Genomic DNA, 19509 nt, shown 5'->3' with positions numbered 1-19509 from the left:
ACATCATACCCCACATATTCCCCCCCCCCCTCTCCCTGGCCTACAGCAATAGCCGACTCTCGGGTTACTTGACAGCCAAGCTGGCAGTTGCTTCCTTGGCTGCTGCGTAAGCAATGATACAGGAGAGAGAGTGTGCTGTGCAGAGAAGTCCTTGTAGCCACCCGGTACACACTCCTCAAAAACGCTGCTCTGTCAGAGAACTACGTCCACATAGACAGGCACACTACAGCCCAGCCCAAACTCTGTTCCTCGGCACTCACTGCTCCTGGCACTCTACAGAGCATCCAGATGATTTTGGGAACCACACACAGCTAGGCAAGACTTTCGCTGTGTAACGTCAGATTATCAGAGCAGCTTTCCTCCATTCTGCCATCAATCACAGCTGTCAGCTTCCAGAGCCCGCTAGTGGTGTTTGGGAGGTGGAGAATGGGGACAAGTGGATCACGAATGGACAGTCCGCCCCTGGACAGGCCATTAAAGCCATGGAAGATGGGAGAACATCCCCTCTCGCTGCTTGAAAAAGCAATCCAGCATCTAGTTAGCCACTTAGTTTACTTTTACAAAAGAGCTCACCACCGGCTCTAAACCCTGCTGCTTGCTCAGTGACTGGAACTGCCTATCCCAGATGTCAGGTGATAGGAATTGAACAGCCCTGTAAAGGTAGTTAGCTGTGCTTGCAGTGATTTATGTCAACCAGGTGTGTTACAGTGACCGAGGGTGTTCTTGCAGTTGAGACACAGAACCCAAAGTTACAAGGCCTTTGGGGAGAGGGGTGGGGGCTACAACGTACATAGGTATAAATTCCCACAACTACTCTCAGCATCAACCCCCCCAGTGATGACATCACCAAAAATAAGTGCATGAAAAAGAAAATATTACATAAAGTAACCAGAACTAATCATGGATATCTCCAACTATAAATGACAGCAATGCAGAATAGAAACTATGGAAATAAATTAGCAAAAAAAAAAAAAAGGTAAAAAGGCAAACACAAAATGGGAATTCTCAAAGCAAAAAAGCCAGGCACGTGGTACAATAAGAAAAAAAAAAAAAACAAAAGCTCAGTACTGCAATACACAGGTAGGCAAATCTATGAAATATGGAGAGGTGCCCAACCTGCCATGAGATAGCCTCAAAAGAAAGAATTATAACAGTTTGCTGAACAAGGTTACCTGAAGAGAGAGCTATAGGATAGAACAGGACAGAGACTCCTAGTGTCAAAGAGAGGGCATAGAGAAAGAAATGAGATTGATCAAGCATAATCGAGTAAAAGAACCATACACAGTAAGGCTGGCCATACATTATACAATTATCTGCAGATTTTCTGCCAAATTTCCTTTAGATTTACCTTCAACTATGTAGTGCAAGGGCCTGCCTAATTGGATACAACTGAAAGTGTTGTTTAGGTTTGTCCTCCTATTATATGGTTTTTGGTAAATCTAAACCAAAAATCTGCAGATAATTGTATAATGTATGGCCAGCCTAAGGCTTCATGCACACTGGGAGTTTCAATAACGCTGGTAACGTTAGCTGTGTAAAGTCTCGTTAAAAATGTGAGTTTATCAGAGGTTTTGCATTAGCGTTTAGTCACTTTAGCGTTTTTTTTTTTTGCTTAAAAAAAAATCCAAAAATGTTGGTTTGCAGAGTTTAACGGCGTTTTTCAGCATTAGAGCGTTTTTATAGCTATAAAACTCCTCTAGAAACCCACAAGTTCTGCATTTTGTTCCAGACAAAAAACGCCCCTGCTAAAAAATGCTGATTGCAGTCTGTGTGCATGGACACATAGGAAAACATGATGGGGAGTTAACTGGCTGTAGAAAAAAAAAATGAAAAACTGAAATATCACATTGGCATAAGTATTCAGACCCTTTGCAACAACACTTGAAATTTAGCTCAGGTCTACCATTTCGAGATGTTTCTACACTTTGATTGGAGTCCGCCTGTGGTAAATTAAAGTGGTTGTAAAGGATCACAGTTTCTTACTTCATGCATTCTATGCATGAAGGTAAAAAACCTTCTGTGTGCAGCAGTGCCCCAAGCCCCCCTAATACTTACCTGAGCCCCATCGCAATATATATTGATGTGCAATGTGTGGGTCTCTGCCTCCTCATTGGCTGAGACAGCAAGCGGAAGCCATTGGCTGTCAATCACAACCAGTCAGCCAAGTGAGGAGAGAGGGGGCAGGGCCAAGCTGTGGCTCCATGTGTGAATGAACACACGGAGCAGCGGCTTGGGAACACATCTGCTTGGGTGCCCCCATAGTAAGCTGCTTTGCTGTGGGGGCACCCGACAGAAAGCAGGAGCCAGGAGTGCCAGCAAGGGACCTGAGAAGAGGAGTATCCCTGCAGCTCTGTGCAAAACCACTGCACACAGCAGGTAAGTATAACCTGTTTGTTATTTTACCAAAAAAAAACAAAAAAAAAAAACAAATATGAACTTTTAGAATCGCTTTAAATTGACTGGACATGATTTGGAAAGGCACTCACCCCTCTATAAAGGCCTCACAGCTGACAATGCATATTATATCACAACAAAAGCCATGACGTCAAAAGAAACTGCCTGCAGAGTTCAGAGACCAGGGTGGATAAAAATCGATTAAAAAAAAAAAAAAAAAAAAACATGATTTTTTTAAATTTAAAAACAGATTTTTTTTATTTTTATCAAACTGTATTTAAATAAAATGCTTTTGGAATAAGAATCTATCTAAAAGAGTTTTCTATGTAAGATACATTAATAACTTATGCAAGCCATAGATGGGTCAAAAATCGGCCGATTTTTCGTCCGAAAAGAAAAATCGGCCGATTTTCGGATCGCTAGTGGGTTAAGGTACCGTTTTTTGGCAGATTTTTTTTTTATCGGTAAAGTTTGAAAAAAAATCGGCCAATTTTGGTGGCAATGATGGGCAAATTGGCCGATCTTTTACCGATAAAAAAAATCTGCGCATGAGCAGTGACCTGCAAGAGGAAGACAAAAGGAAGAAGACAAAAAGAAGACAAAAAGAAGGAAGAGGAAGGAGGGAGCAAGAGGAAGGAGGGAGCAAGAGGAAGGAGGGAGGAGGGAGGAAGAGGAAGGAGGGAGGAGGGAGGAAGAGGAAGGAGGGAGGAAGAGGAAGGAGGGAGGAAGAGGAAGGAGGGAGGAAGAGGAAGAAGAAGAAAGAGGAAGGAGGGAGGAAGAGGAAGAAGAAGAAGAAGAAAGAGGAAGGAGGGAGGAAGAGGAAGAAGGAGGGGGAAGGGGGAAGGAGGAGGAAGAAGAGGAAGGAGGAGGAAGAAGAGGAAGGAGGAGGAAGAAGAGGAAGGAGGAGGAAGAAGAGGAAGGAGGAGGAAGAAGAGGAAGGAGGAGGAAGAAGAGGAAGGAGGAGGAGGAAGGAGGAGGAAGGAGGAGGAAGGAGGAGGAGGAAGGAGGAGGAGGAAGAGGAGGAGGAGGAGGAGGAGGAGGAGGAGGAGGAGGAAGAGGAGGAAGAAAGGGAGGAGGAAGAAGAGGAAGAGGAGGAAGAGGAGGAAGAAAGGGAGGAGGAAGAAGAGGAAGAGGAGGAAGAGGAGGAGGAAGAGGAAGAGGAGGAGGAAGAGGAAGAGGAGGAAGAAAGGGAGGAGGAAGAAAGGGAGGAGGAAGAAAAGGAGGAGTGAGGAAGAGGATGAAGAGGATGAAGAAGAAGAGGATGAAGAAGAAGAAGAAGAGGATGAAGAAGAAGAAGAAGAAGAGGATGAAGAAGAAGATGAAGAAGAAGATGATGAAGAAGAAGATGAAGAAGAAGATGAAGAAGATGAAGAAGATGAAGAAGAAGATGAAGAAGATGAAGAAGATGAAGAAGAAGATGAAGATGAAGAAGAAGAAGAAGAAGAAGAAGAAGAAGATGAAGATGAAGATGAAGATGAAGAAGAAGAAGATGAAGATGAAGATGAAGAAGAGGATGAAGAAGAAGATGAAGAAGAAGATGAAGAAGAAGATGAAGAAGAAGATGAAGAAGAGAATGAAGAAGAAGAAGAAGAGAATGAAGAAGAAAAAGGAGGATGAAGAAGAGGATGAAGAAGAAGAAGAAAAAGAAGAAAAAGGAGGATGAAGAAGAGGATGAAGAAGAAGAAAAAGAAGAAGAATTCCAGTCTGGCAAAAAGTGTCCCTGCAGAGAGCTCCGCTATTTCTTTGACAGTTCTTTGACATTTATAGCGGCTGCAACAATGTATCTATTTGTTTCTGAATAAAAACATCTGTATCCAAAATGGATACAAATAGATACAATGTTGCAGCCGCTATAAATGTCAAAGAACTGTCAAAAAAAAAAAGCAGAGCTCTCTGCAGAGACACTTTTTGCCGGCTGTAGACGGGATGAAAAATCGGCCGATTTTTTTTTACCGTTCCTGGTAACGCCGACAGATTGAACGACCGATTTTTCTTTTTTTTTTTAAGAAAAATCAGCCGGTTTTCTCCCCATCTATGGCCTGCATTAGTTTATGAAATGGAGCTTAGTTATGTAGCATGAGGCTGTGTATTCTCAATATTTACATTTTTGGTAAACTCATTCAATGAATCCAAGCTCTGCAAGCTGAGATAACATGCACTGCATTGATGCATTCACACAATTTCACAGTAACCATGAGAAAAAACATGAAATAAAATAATTGAGCAGTTCTCCAGCTATGTGTGATTAACCTATTAACCTACAATCGGTTCGGATATCGCTGTTTTACTAACCTGACGGCTTATTATTCTAAAAAAGGAAACCTTCATTTGGTTTGCAAATATTAAAGATTCTAACTACAGGCAATAATGAGTCGGATTCCTTACATTTAAAGAGCACCTGTCATTTTAGATTCATCATGGCAACGCTTGTTAGCGGGCATCCACTCACTTGCTGCAGCCACGTCCCTCACCTTGTTGTGTCACTGCCTCATCACCAGCCATCCCATTAAAGTAAATGGGACTGTAGGTGAGTCAACAGCAGGTCAGAGGAGGAGCCACTGTGCGATAGAGATGACAGCTGCTCTTTAAAATTTATAATTTAAATCAAGGCTTTTCACTAGGGATTTAAAATCACGATTTAAATTGTGATTTAACCACTTGCCTACCAGGCACTTATACCCCCTTCCTTACCAGGCCAATTTTCAGCTTTCAGCACTGCCGCACTTTGATTGACAATTGCGCGGTCATGCAACATTGTACCCATATGAAATTTTGATCATTTTTTTCTCACAAATAGAGATTTCTTTTGGTGGTATTTAATCGCCACTGGGCGCTTTACTTTTTGCGCTATAAATAAAAAAAAGTGCAAAAAATTTGAAAAAAAAAAAAAAAGTTTCTTTGTTTCTATTATAAAATTTTTCAAACAGGTATTTTTTCTCCTTCACTGATGTGCGTTGATGAGGCAGCACTGATGGGCACTGATAGGCGGCACTGATGGGCACTGATAGGCAGCACTAAAGGGCACTGATAGGCAGTACTAATGAGGTGGCACGGATAGGCGGCACTGATAGACAGCACTGCTGGGCACTGACTGGCGGCACTGACTGGCACAACCCCTGGGCACTGACTGGTGGCACTGACTGGCAGAACTGCTGGGCTGCACTGGTGGGTGGGCACAGGTGGGTGGCACTGGTGGGCACAGGTGGGTGGGCGGCACTGCTGGGCACAGGTAGGTGGCACTTCTGGGCACAGGTAGGTGGCACAGGTGGGTGCACTGCTGGGCACAGGTGGGCGGAGCTAGTGGGCGCACTGCTGGGCACAGGTGGGCGGAGCTTGCGGGCGGCACTGCTGGGCACCGATCATCAGGGCACTGATCATCAGTGCCCTGATGATCAGTGCCGATCCCCGCTCTGACAACTGCCGGTTCTCGGCAGTACTTTCCTCACGATCTGACAGCGTGAGGAAAGTGCAGCCGAGAACCGGCACTTGCATTTCCCTGTGATCAGCGTGTCATTGGACACCGCTGATCACGTGGTAAAAGGCCGCTGGGATTGGCCTTTTACCACATCACGTGATCAGCTGTGTCCGTAAGACACAGCGATCACGGAGATCGCCGGGTGAGGAGAGCGCGTTCTGGGAGGACATCATATGACGTCCACCCAGAACTGGCCGGCCGCAGTGAAGCCGTCATTCGGCTATCTGCGGTCGGCAACTAGTTAAATCAAATCCTGTCAGAAACAGCATTATTACAAGGGACATATCTGGGGAAGGCTACAAAAAAGTTCTGCTGCACTGAAGGTTCCTCAAATCTTTTGCAAACTAAGCGGGCTTTCATGTGTTTCACACTGAGAAGCTTTTGTCTAGCCACCCTGTCATAAAGCCCAGATCAATGATGGTTGTCCTTCTGGAACTTTGCCCCATCTCCACACAGGATCTCTAGTGCTCAGAGTGACCACTGGGTTCTTGGTCACCTCACTTATTAAGGCCCTTCTCCCCTAATTGCTCAGTTTGGCCAAGTGAACAGCTCTTGCAAAAGTCCTGGTTTTATATTATTATACAGGATATATGGCGCCAACAGTTTGCTCAGCACTTTACAAAATAAAGGGAGACAATACAGCAATACAGTTCAATACAAGAGGGGTAGGAGGACCCTGCTCCTTGGAGCTTACAATTTAAGATTTTGCCAAACTTCTTCTATTTGAGAAAAATGGAGGCCACTGTGCTCTTGGGAATCTTCAGTGCAACAGAAAGCTTTTCCCAAATCTGTACCTTCCAATAATCCTGTCTCTAAACACTGCAGGCAGTTCCTTTGACCTCATAGCTTTTGTTCTGATACAGTATGCATTGTGAGCTGAGAGGCCTTTTATAGAGAGGTGTGTGCCCTTCAAAATCATGTCCAATCAATTTAATTTATCACAGGTGCACTCCAATCAGGTTGTAGACACATCTCAGCAACGATCAAGAGAAATGGGAGGAACCTGAGCTAAAATTCAAGTGTTGTTGCAAAGGGTCTGAATACTTTTACCGATGTAATATTTAAGTTTTTCTTCTTTCAAAAATTTGCAAACATTTCTAAAGTCCTGTTTTCACTTTGTCATTATGGTATACTAAGTGTAGAATAATGATAAAAAAAAAATAATTTAAACAACTGTGGTATCAGGCTGCAACATCACAAAGTTGAAAAAAGTGAAGAAGGTTTGATTACTTTATGAATACACTGTAGATGCACTTCTGTTTACTGCCAAATATCAATACCATACACTGAGTGCAACTACAAGCACAGTGGCGGTGTTCAGCACATCCACCTAGCAGCACTAGGGTTGTTAGTTCAAATCCCAACCACAACACTACCTGCCTGGAGTTGGCATATTCTCCCTGTGCAGGTTACCCGTGGATACTCCAGTTTCCTCCCACACTCCAAAGACATGCTGGTAGATTAATTGGCTCCTGTCTAAAATGGCCCCTAGCATGTGTATGTCAGAATGCGAATTAGGAACCTTACACTGTAAGCTCTTTGAGAGGACTGATGTGAATGTACAATATATATGTAAACTGACAGTGTTATATCAATACCTGTAATAAATAAATACAGAAAATAAACCTTCGGAAGTCTGCTGATCAAAAATCATTGTTTGATGAGCTTTAGACAGTTTTAACAATATGTCAAACCAGGTCACTAAAAGCATAAGGTATCACCAAAAGCTAGTACTAAAAAGACCGCACAAATCCACATCTTTAAGATAAGACACACACAAAGATAACTATTTTATAATGTACAACCCACAAAGAACAATGTTAAATTACTGCAAGGGTACTTTAAAAGACCATTTGCACATACAATACAAACGCCACTTATTTTTAGACTGTGGTTATTGATTGAACAACAAAGAGCAGCAGGGATGTCCACCTGGCAGTTCAGAAAAGCTTTTAACTGGTCATCAGCCGGCTGAAGTGGTGAACATTTAATACAGGGTTGTGGTAATGACAGGTGGCTAACACTCACACAAACCAGTTTCTTGGAAATTTACACATTTGCCATGTAAAATTAATTCAGAATATATATATTCTACTTCATTTCCAAGATATAGTGGTCAATTTAAAACATGTAAATACATTTTTTTCCGCCCAACACTATCCCTAGCACTTTGCCCAGGAAATCACTTCCGTAGTAACCTTTTCCATTTCCAGTGTTTTGCATGCAATGACTGGCAGGTGGTTGTTTCCTTGGCAACTAAGGAAAACCATGCTACAGCTCAACAGCTATACATGGCCAAGTGATTATGGGGCATAGACCTTCCATTCATAGAAACAAAAACCTATGCTAGCTGCCTGGCCTACTCTTACTTGAACAAATATGGAGTCACTGATTAGGAAGAACCATGTAACATGTGAACTCAACTCCAGATATGCATAATCCTGGATTTGCAACTCAAATAGTATTAAAACTACTTTGTTATTGTGAAATCCAGCAAATAAAATGTCCAAACAAAGAAAACTCAGAAATGGTAGCATATGCATTTCTCTCATTAAGTCCCCTTTCAGGGAGGGGTTCTGAGCAGGTCCACCTGAAAAACTAACAGGCGGATCTGATTGGAATATCCATTCTCCCCTATGGCCAGGCAGGTGTAAACAGACTTGTGTCCTTTTACACCTGCTTACCTCTGGGTCCAATCAGGTCTGCATAACAAAAATAAATAAATAAAACCACACGGGAGAGGACTCCATCCTCTTCCATTCAGGCAGAGCAAGGCGGAGATAACCACTCAGAGCAGAGTGGGCTCTGCCAATATTAATCAAGCACATGGATCCCTTGTTGATTGCAAAGGAATCTGCCCCATGTGAAAGGGACATAAAGGTTTCCTGTAAAGTACAACTGTCACAACCCTGAAAAGCAACAACTGATTATAAGAGATGAAAAAGGCATAAGCAGAGGTTCTCTCAAACACAGCATGCAAAAAATTCTTACTAGATCCAGAGACAGAGGCAACAAAATGTATGCTATGTTTTCCTGTACAAAGTGTTCTAGAAGGTGGCAATGGGTGAATTACTCATTTCAGAAGAATAAGCCACCTGATGTGCAGCTCAGTTTTTCTGAGGGACTATTCAGTGTTGGGTTAGGAGCATGTTCTCAATGGCACCTCAATGCACCTCGTCGACAAATGGCCGTTGCAGCCTAGTACAATGAGCAGCAACACAATAAGTTGGACTGTGCTGCGGTGCATTGCCAGAAATGGCACATGCACCTTTTTGGTGCATCCTGGTGTGTTAAGCTGGCCATGAATAAATTGAAATTCAGCTGGTTTACCAGGAACTGGACGAATTTTGATACATGTATGCAGGTTCAATGCTACCACTAGGCAAACTAGGCAGCCACCTAGGGCACAGCCACAGCCATGACTCAAGGACAACTCTGTAATGTGGTTAAAATGAAAATGGTTCCAGCGCCCGGATAAATCAAAACAGAGACACACAGTCAGAGAGATCCTTCTCGGCCTCCAGGAAATCAAGTGCTGCCTGCATGTTTGCTGATTGGTCAGTGCTGAGTGAGGGGGCATGACTACCCAAGGGACACCAGCCCACCTTGAGCCAATCAGTTGCGGGAGTACATGGAGAAGTAGAGGAGGCTGCAGTTTTTCTGTCTGAAAAGCAGACCTGCCACAAGAACCGCAGAGTCTGGAGTGTGAAGAAGAGCAGCTGCTGTGAACCCGACCAGAGCAGCAATGAGCTGTCACTGAGACACACAGCCAAGTGCAGAGAGTCCAGCTGGAGGAGAGAGATTCGAACCAAGTGTGGTGGAGGCAAGAGCCGGCCTTGAGTCTTAGCGGTCACCCAGAGCATACTGTGGAGGCCAAAGACAGCTAGCGGTCGGTCACCCAAAGCAGTCAGTGGAGACCAGCAGAGCCATCCTGAGTGGTCCAACCAGAGCCAGAGGACCCAGATAAATAATTTGCTGACCTGACAGAGTCATCTACCATGTCACCTCCATCCTGCACAGTCACCTCTCCATCCTGGATTATGCAAATCATCTCAGACTATTTAACCACACCCCATTAAGCCATGCCCAATGTTTAGTGTAGTTTAAACCACACCCACTATTCCCAGCAGCACATTTCGCAAACCATATTATTTATCCTACTTCTTGGTATTTATTTGCAAAGAACACTTACACTATAGGAGGTGTGGAGGGGATATAGCGGATCCCTAGAACTCATGGATGCATACTGGATCCTTACATTCCTCAAGCAGAAAGCTAGCACTTATTGCCTACTTATGCCAGGTCTTGATATTAAAATGCTCTTGTCTTGCAGTGCTGAGGTTCTGCAGTGTGTTGCAGTGAGGAGTTTAAAGTGCATCTAAAAGTCATATATGCTCATTACATCCCTCAATGCCTAATGCCTTAAAATGCAAAATTATGACAGGCTGCTGGCAGCAGGGCTAGATCTGCACCTGTGTGTCTCAGGTGCCCATAAATGCCAAGATTTGACACCCATGGCTCTAACTGTCCTTGTACACGAGGTCCAAGTCTTTTATTTTTCAACTTTCTTTATGACTGACCTAACATCATACAACTGCCCTTTACATTTACCAAAACCATATAATATGAAGTCAAACCTAAATACTTTCAATTTGTATGCATTCAGGCAGACCCTTGCACTATATAGTTGAAGGAAAGTCGAAAGAAAATTGAACAAGAAAATTGAATAATTTATGGCCATCTTAACAGACCAAGCTGTCCAGCAAAAAGCAGCAGCTAGAGTGTTGCAACAAACTACTTAACACTGACAGTGGTGCTTACAAAAGTCAGCATTTGTGTAAAATCTTTATCCCAAAAAGTGGCTCTAACTGCTTAAAAAGTGTTAGCTGGAGTGACGTTAATTTGTTAAATGCATTGGCAGATTTAAATGGACTTAACTAACATTACCGTGTACTTGAAATTGACAAGACTGCTGTGCAAGGAAAAGGGTTTGGAAAAAAAGAAAAATTAATGGTGCCATCACCCGTAGGATTACTAAATTGCAATAAATTAAAATGTTTGTTTTTAGTACTTATTAAAGCAAAAATAAACCCTAAATTTTAAGTTTCCACCAGAACAGGAACAGTCTTCTAAATGGGGGCACTTGCTCCAGTGACAACTATCTAGGATGAAGTCAAAACAGCCTTGCTAACTATCCCAGTCAACAGACCTTACTATCCCCAGGGGCCAAGAATATAAAGCAGCCATAATGTTGCTTAAAAAAAAAAAAAAAAAAAAACACTACACATTCAAAAAGACCAGCTGTGTTTTTTTAAATATGTATTGTGCTTAAATACACACTGCATTAATTCATTCTCTCCCTGGTTGTGGAGGGAAGGATATACCACAGGTGTTGCATACAACTAGATACCGGTGACTGGATCACGCCAGACTGAAAAGGCATGTATCCACACTATACTATATACAGTACAAAGACAAACTTGTCACTCATGTGTGCAATCTGAACTTCTCATATGATGAAAAGCATGCATAAATAGAAGTTTACCTTCAAATGAATATGAAACTATCTGCAAATCCCACTCCATCCTGTCCCCCAAACCTTCCTATTGCTTATTTAATGTGATTCACAGCCTTAATGAGTTGAGAGGCTTGATAGGCAGGAGAGAGTAGGCTAGTAAGTGCTGCATCTTGCATAAAACTATTTCTGGAGATACTGAAAGCAACTTTTGCAAATGTATTTTGTCCTCTGATGACCAGTTGGGGTTTCTCCTCCTATCCTTAGGTTTTTTTTGTTATCATGTTCACATAAAGTAAATAAATGATACTGTTTAACAATTCAATGGTCACGCCAGTGGTCTGATCCTGCAAGAGAGGTTATTCTTTGTATAGCAGGGAAGCACAATAAGCAGAAGATAATGAATAGAATGGATGTGCTGAAAACCCAGGATAGATTGTTAGTGGCTGGCAGAACATGAACTTCCTCATGAATGAACGTCACATATAGGGATTAGTGTTTATTCCGGAAACCTTAGGAAATGGGAGGAGAGGAGCACTGTCGCGCTTATCACAAGAATAGCAAGTTCAAAAACACTGACATACCAACTCTACTTTTTTTATTTCCTGTGAAGTATTGTAACAGGCAGTCAATTAGAAAGTTTTGTTATATTTTCTACTATGCAAAGAAATAACTGGTGGAAAAAAAATTATATAGAAATATATACATTTATACATATATTATAGAAAGAGCAGAAAAATGAACACAAGTCAAGTTACAATATTTAATAGAAGTCATGTCAAGCATTTAAAAAAAAAAGAAGATCTACTGTATTGTCACAGCATACTCTTGCATTTTAGAACACATTCATTATATTAACAATACAAACAAAAGTGATTTTTGCCAATCCAATATAAGCTTTTGCGATATGGCGCTGCGTTACTCTGACAATTGCGCGGTCATGCAACGCTGTACATGAGATTTGTGTACTTTTTTTTCCCCCACAAAGAGCTATTTTCGGTGGTATTTGATAACCTATGCGTTTTTATTTTTTGCGCTATAAACAAAAAAAAAACAACAATCTGGGGAAAAAAACAATATTTTTGACTTTTGCTATAAAACATGTCCACTAAAAATGTAAAGAATCACATTTCTTCATACATTTAGGCCAAAATGTACTCTGCTACATGTCTCTGCTGAAAAAAAAAATCCCAGTGCATGTAAATTAATTGGTTTATGCGTCTAAAAATGGTGGTATAGAAACTGGAATTTTTTTTTCTACTAGTAATGGCAGTGATCAGCGACTTATAGCAGGACTGCAGCGGGCATTCTGACATTGGGGGGGAACCGACTAACTGCCACTGACATCCCCAATGACACGAATACAGCTAATAAAAAGCATTTCAGTGTACTAATGACACTGGGCAGAAAGGGGTTAACATCTGGGGCGATCAAAGGGTTAATTGTGTACTGTTTTACCAAGTGTGCTGTATGCGTTACTTGGGAAACATACTGCTGTGTATTTCTCTGCTGTGCAGAGAAATACACAGCAGCATGTTACTGCTGGCAAGACAGAGACCTGTGTTGTTTACACACAGATCTCTCCCCTGTCAGTGATACTCGACAATTTCTGGGTGCAGGCAGGGAATCTCCAGCTGGGACCTGGTGATCGACATCCGAAGCCACCAATGACGGCACGGGTAGGGCGGCGCATGCGCCCCCTTCCCCGGAAATGCAAAGTCGCGTATATATACACGCACATGATTTTGCACAGCCCTGACGCCCTGTAGCAGTAGGTCTGCTATAGGGAGGTAGGGAAGCAGCTGAAGAGGAACTTTACCTATAAAAACTTGATAAAAAATTATGTTCTTTAGGAACATATACTCCATATTAATAATTATGCCACCAAATCTAGTGTCTGCTGTAAATTGGCTCCAGCATTGCTGCGATTTCTTCTTGCTGGAGGCTGCCATTTTGCTGAAGCCTAGAGCCCCTGAGCAGCAGTAAATCATAAAGCAGAACTAAACCCATCGGTTTAACGGTTTCAATAAACAGTTACATTCCTGGAATGCAAGGATTGCTAACTGATACATTTGCTTGTGTTCTCAACCAAACTGTCAAACCATCAAATGGCTGGTGTCTTAACTGATCACATGTGCCAGCACCATGACAGTTGCAGATCAAACAGAAGCAGCCTTCTTGGCTGTAAAGGATAGAGTTTAATTCCGCTTTAAAGCGGTCAGTAGATCGGCCTCTACAAATTCGACAGTGCCTAAAAATGGAAACCAACGAGCATGTGCAGCAGGGTGAGACAGAGTAATCTTGTATTTTAAACAATATAGGCACTTATTTTTAATGTGGAAAAGAGGCCAGCCTTAAGTGATCTAGCGGGACTAAAGTTTCTGACTAAAGTTCCACTTTAACCATCACAAATTCAGAGGGAGTTAACCACTTTAAATGCATGCAGCTCTCAGGTGGAACGTGATTTAGGGGAGTCAATATCAACTGAGGAATGTATGAGCACTGAGAAACAAATTGAGAGAAATTGGCTATATACTGGACTAAATCAGAGCTACAAAGATGTTCCAAGTTTTATCAGGACAAAAAATATAAAAACTATAATAGACTATCACAAAAAGGGAACAGGGTGTTCACAGGGGAGTCATCCTCAGCCATTATAGGTTTGTCGGATATTGTCTCTTTATTGAGATAAGTGTACTTTTGATCAGGACCTATACCAACTTTTTCAGATAGTTAGATGGAAAGTCCACTTTGCTTGTAAATACGAAAATTAAGTTTCCCCCAATGGTGGATTGTAAAGAGGTGGGTTTAAACAACAGAAGCTATAAATTGGCACCCAACAATTATGCCCCAGCTAAGATGCTCATACATAACGTTTCCCAAAATATAAACCTCCACTTTGATAAGCAACTTTCATGATCATATACCACACAACATATCATTAGAGGAACACATGGCTTTAAATTAATTGCACAAATGAACAGACTTAATTGTGAAGCCGAAAGGACAAGAGGGACTCATGGATCCAGTCACATATGAAGGAGAGTGAATTTCTTGGTTTACAAGAAACTACCAAGTGATCCCTCCTGGGGTATTACAGCCAAGTTTAAGGAAGTGTTGTCGTGAGCACATTCAATAGGTATTATTTACAAACTATTTATTCTTGGATCCCTACACTATACACACACTATCAAAGATCCATACGGATCCTGTCCACCTACTGGGGTTGCTTTACTATTTCAGGACAGGGATCTGTCCTCATTCCTATTGCTACTTGTTAGCTCTCCTAGATAACTGTGTGCAGGATGGAGATGACATGGTATATGGCTGTCAGGTACTAGGGAATAGAAGGAGAAAAAAAAAAAAAAAGATACAAATGACTTACAGCTGGCCAAATTTAAAGCTGTTGCTGAGATTTCTATTAGTACCTTGCACTGTGGGTAGCCAATACACATGTATTGTATCCATTAGGCAGGCATCTGCTCTGCTAAGAACCAAAAAATCAGCGCAAACAAATTCCCCAAATCCTAATACCAAGAAACAAAGGAAAAACTACATGGTAAAGGCCAATATAAGTGAGTCCATATAGCTCTAGGGCATGCTGGTCCCTCCTACGTCATCACGCTGATGCCAATGACATACACACGCCGGCCAGCTTCTTCCATCTACAGTCTCCCCCACCACGGACCACGGCATACCCAGTGAGGACTTGGACATCATCTGATACTCCACTATACCAACAAGCTTCCTTTACACTTTTACCATGTGAGTTTTTTACATTGTGCCTGAATAAATGTCCTTTATACTGCACTTAGAGACACTTTTCTACTTCTTTTAGGTATCTGCTCTGCCCCTGACCTTTGAAGGACAGTGATCATGTTACACCTGAACTGCTGCATCTGTTTGGTAAACGGTTTCATTCCATACAAACAATTAGGCCCCTTTCACAGATCTGTTTTTCTCAGCAGGGAATCCGGTCCGCTGATCCCCTGCTGAGCTGACATGATCTGCTTATGCAAAGCGGACAGGAACACAGCCTGCTCACCTCTATGAGCAATCAGATGTAAACAGGCCGGCTGTCCATTTACACCCAACTATCCTCCAATCTGGCCAGATGAAGGGGAACAAATCTCCCTTCTGTTTGTTTTTGGCGGATCAAATCAAGGGTAGGTGGATGTAAAAAAAGAAACATGTTCATTTACACCCAAGGAGAATGGAGAATTTGGTCTGGTTCGCCTAAAAAACAAAAAGCAACCAGACTGCCAGCATGAAAGGGGCCTTACTTTGTTTTTGAGGATGTGTTCTATTTGCAATGCAAGGGAGTGACGCTGAGCTTCCATGTCGCTCAGTCATTTGTAGGGGCATTTATAAACCAATTTGAAACCCAGTTAATTTATGTCAGGGTGGCATTTGCTGAACATTGTGCTGTTTGGTGATGAGACGTTGATATTGTGTTTGCCTTATGGCAGAGCAACACCGGATCCCTCTACTCTTTCCGCAAACAACTGAATGATTACGACCTGTCAATTCAAATTTTATTAGAACGTGGACTCAGACAATGTTCTGGATAGCTTGGTGTACAGGACAGGCAGTTGTTTATACAAAGACCTGTACAACAAATTTACTGACAAAAAACAGCTACTTTTATTTCGTAGTTTTCACCCTTCTACATACAGTGCTCACTCATGACAAAAGGTGAAGCTTTCAGACACCCAACTACAGGCAAGACTTATCGGATTGGGAAACATTTTGCATGCCAATCATCTTTTGTATATCCTCAGTTGACTTAGGGGAGATCATGCACAAACAAAAAAATCTAAAAAATATTGGGTCACACAGTATCACTATTAGAGAAATAAAAAGAGGTATCTCCTGCGCCTCCAGATAAACTACTAGAATACAGCAGCCAGCACTACTGGTGCCACAATCTAAGCACCCACAATAAGCAGGGAATGGAAGTAGAAAACAGTGCGGCGCTTATATAGCCTTACAGCCCTAGATGTAATACAAATGACTTATCACATATAACTATTGAGTGATATATGCGTGATACACACAATAGAGTGACTAAAACACAATGACATGAATAGTGTCCATGTGAAAAATAAAGTCATGCAGGTGTACACTGCAAATGCCAATCATCAGACAGGTGGAGTGCCCCCCTCCTCAAATAGATGGAGTGCCAATCTGTCGACACTACAGGTGCCAATCCTCAGACAGGTGGAGTGCCCCCTCACCTTCCTGCCCAGGCCCCACAGGACCAACGAGCCTTGGGTATATAATCGCTCTATACCCCTGAGCGTGGATGGATCCCTCTGCTGATGGATTCCCCGGATGATAGTATTAGACTTCTCCTCCTCTTAGTTCCTATGCAGATCGTTGGTGGTATCGGTGAGTCTCCCCCCAGTTGTGATGAGATAGCGATAACTTCAACCTCAGTTGGATACCACGGTCAGTGACTCAAACGATAAGACATCTTGTAGATCTTGTGAAGTTTATTCCACAAACTGAGAGAATACTTTGTTCTCAGCTGCATAGAGGGATGGGGGAAGAAAAACAGCAGTCAATGGTCTTCCCAGTGAACGGCTGTAAGCCACAGAGCCATCACAACTGGGGGGAGACTCACCGATACCACCAACGATCTGCATAGGAACTAAGAGGAGGAGAAGTCTAATACTATCATCCGGGGAATCCATCAGCAGAGGGATCCATCCACGCTCAGGGGTATAGAGCGATTATATACCCAAGGCTCGTTGGTCCTGTGGGGCCTGGGCAGGAAGGTGAGGGGGCACTCCACCTGTCTGAGGATTGGCACCTGTAGTGTCGACAGATTGGCACTCCATCTATTTGAGGAGGGGGGCACTCCACCTGTCTGATGATTGGCATTTGCAGTGTACACCTGCATGACTTTATTTTTCACATGGACACTATTCATGTCATTGTGTTTTAGTCACTCTATTGTGTGTATCACGCATATATCACTCAATAGTTATATGTGATAAGTCATTTGTATTACATCTAGGGCTGTAAGGCTATATAAGCGCCGCACTGTTTTCTACTTCCATTCCCTACAGTATCACTATTCAATTTGTCAATTTTAAAATACCAATTTCATGTCAATTTCATACTGTTGGGCATTCTGAGAGAGATCTACAATTCATGGTTATTGATTAGGTTACACGTTTCAGCAGGGAAGGCGACACAGCATCCTTTAGGTCTTAAAAAGGACTATGATTTATGTGTTTATGTAAACGGAGTTCTATTCAAGGAAGATGGAGAGGGTGAATCTTCCTAATGTGGACACCAACAGGATGTTTTAATCCATCTCCTTTCTTCCCAAAACTGGAAAAGAGGTGGTTTGCTTTTGTTAAATCCTAATTTATGCAAAACCTTAAAAAAAAAAATAAAAAATCTGTAAATGCTTACAAAATGGGTTAGCTGGAGTTCGGTTTTAATTTGCTAGTCAAGTCCATCTAAATTTGCTAGTGCATCTAACACTACCTCTCCACAAGCTGGCAACGCTGTTGTCCAAGGGTAGCTTCATTGCTCCTAGATAGCATGGACCCACCCCAAGACAAGAGGTGAGTTAATGGCTATATCAGCAGGTAAAAGTAGAGGAGAGAAAAAAAAAAAAAAAAAGTATAAAAAAGAAAACTAAATGCAGCCACTACGTTTAAAGTGTATATAAACCCAAAACATATTATATTGCAAATTACTAGCGCTCAGTGTGGTGGCTACATTTGTTTTCTTTAGGTCAAGCTTTTCTTTTTTTGCTATATTTTCACCTGGTAATCCTGCAAACACACCCTTCCCGTTCCTGGGTGGCTACGTCATTCCTACACTGTATCTCTTGCAGGAGCCATAGTTGTCACCCTAGGCTGCTCTCCTGATATTTAGCTACAAACATGTCTGTGTCTCTTCATCTCCATTGCATGAAGGTTAGGGAAATTATAAAAGGAAGATATTCTTCAATGCAGCTCACAGGAAATACCTGAGCCACCACATCCAAGAACTGAAAAGTGCAACATATCACGTTTGGTTCTTGGGTTTAGTTATCACTTAAAGCTGACCTACAGGCAAAACATTTTTTTCCAAATAAAAGCAGCATGTGTATTCTTACTTAAATCTTGGTTTACTTTGTGTATTTCTTGCAGATATGTGCAGTCCTCCAGTGTAAAACCTTGACTTAGTGCTGGAGCTTCCTGTAATATAGGCTAATCATTGCTACTCTCTTTCCTTGTGCAGAGTGACTGGTCTTGACTCCACCCCATCCTGCAGTTTTCTTAAGGTAGCCTGTGGTGGGTGGTAGATCTCTCCCACAACTTTGCTCTCTGCAAAGGTTTAATACAGCCCAATAATGTTATCATCACCACTTTACAAAGGTAATATCTAGGTTTGCAAAGGCTTTTGGTGCACACAAGCTGAATTTCTATCCTTTGCGACCATTAAGGAACATGACAGTTTTGTGCAGGGATTTCAGCTGTAAGGATTTGTAAGCTGCAATATAACCGCACCACTCACTCTGCAGGCGCAGGATTACGTGTTGCATTTTCACGGGCACATGAAACTTTAAGGTTTAACATGTTGGGTATCCATTTACTTGGGGCAACCTCATCTTTTATATTTTATCAAAAAATTGGGAAACTTGTGGCTTTTTTGTGTCCTAAAATTAACTTAAGTGTATCACTACTAAACAACTCGTTCACTCCCTTATTATCTCACGCCTGGACTACTGCAACTCCCTTCTCACCGGCCTACCCCAACACAGGCTATCCCCACTTCAGTCTATCCTGAACTCAGCGGCCAAACTCATCTACCTTACCAACCGCTCCACTTCTGCCACCCCCCTCTGCCATTCCCTCCACTGGCTTCCGATTGCCCAACGCATTAAATTCAAACTACTAACATTGACATACAAAGCCATTCATAACGCTGCCCCAAACTACCTCTCCGACCTGATACCCAAATACCACCCAACCCGTACTCTTCGCTCCTCACAAGACCTCCTACTTTCTAGCTCCCTGGTATCCTCCTCCCACACCCGACTGCAGGACTTCCCCTATCCTCTGGAACTCACTACCCCAATCCATCAGACTGTCACCTACCCTCCTCACTTTCAGGCGCA

General features: G+C 42.3%; 1 protein-coding gene across 1 annotated transcript in view; it reads right to left on the bottom strand.

The window, feature by feature from the left end:
- FBXW7 (F-box and WD repeat domain containing 7) overlaps positions 1-19509 on the bottom strand; it is a 280449-nt gene that overhangs the window by 205665 nt on the left and 55275 nt on the right. The window lies entirely within an intron of this gene.

This window comes from Staurois parvus, unplaced genomic scaffold (assembly GCF_062004578.1).
Source record: "Staurois parvus isolate SC_StPar_1 unplaced genomic scaffold, SC_StPar_1.0 ptg000090l, whole genome shotgun sequence".
Taxonomy (NCBI): Eukaryota; Metazoa; Chordata; class Amphibia; order Anura; family Ranidae; genus Staurois; species Staurois parvus.
This window is presented reverse-complemented; position numbering and strand designations above follow the sequence as displayed.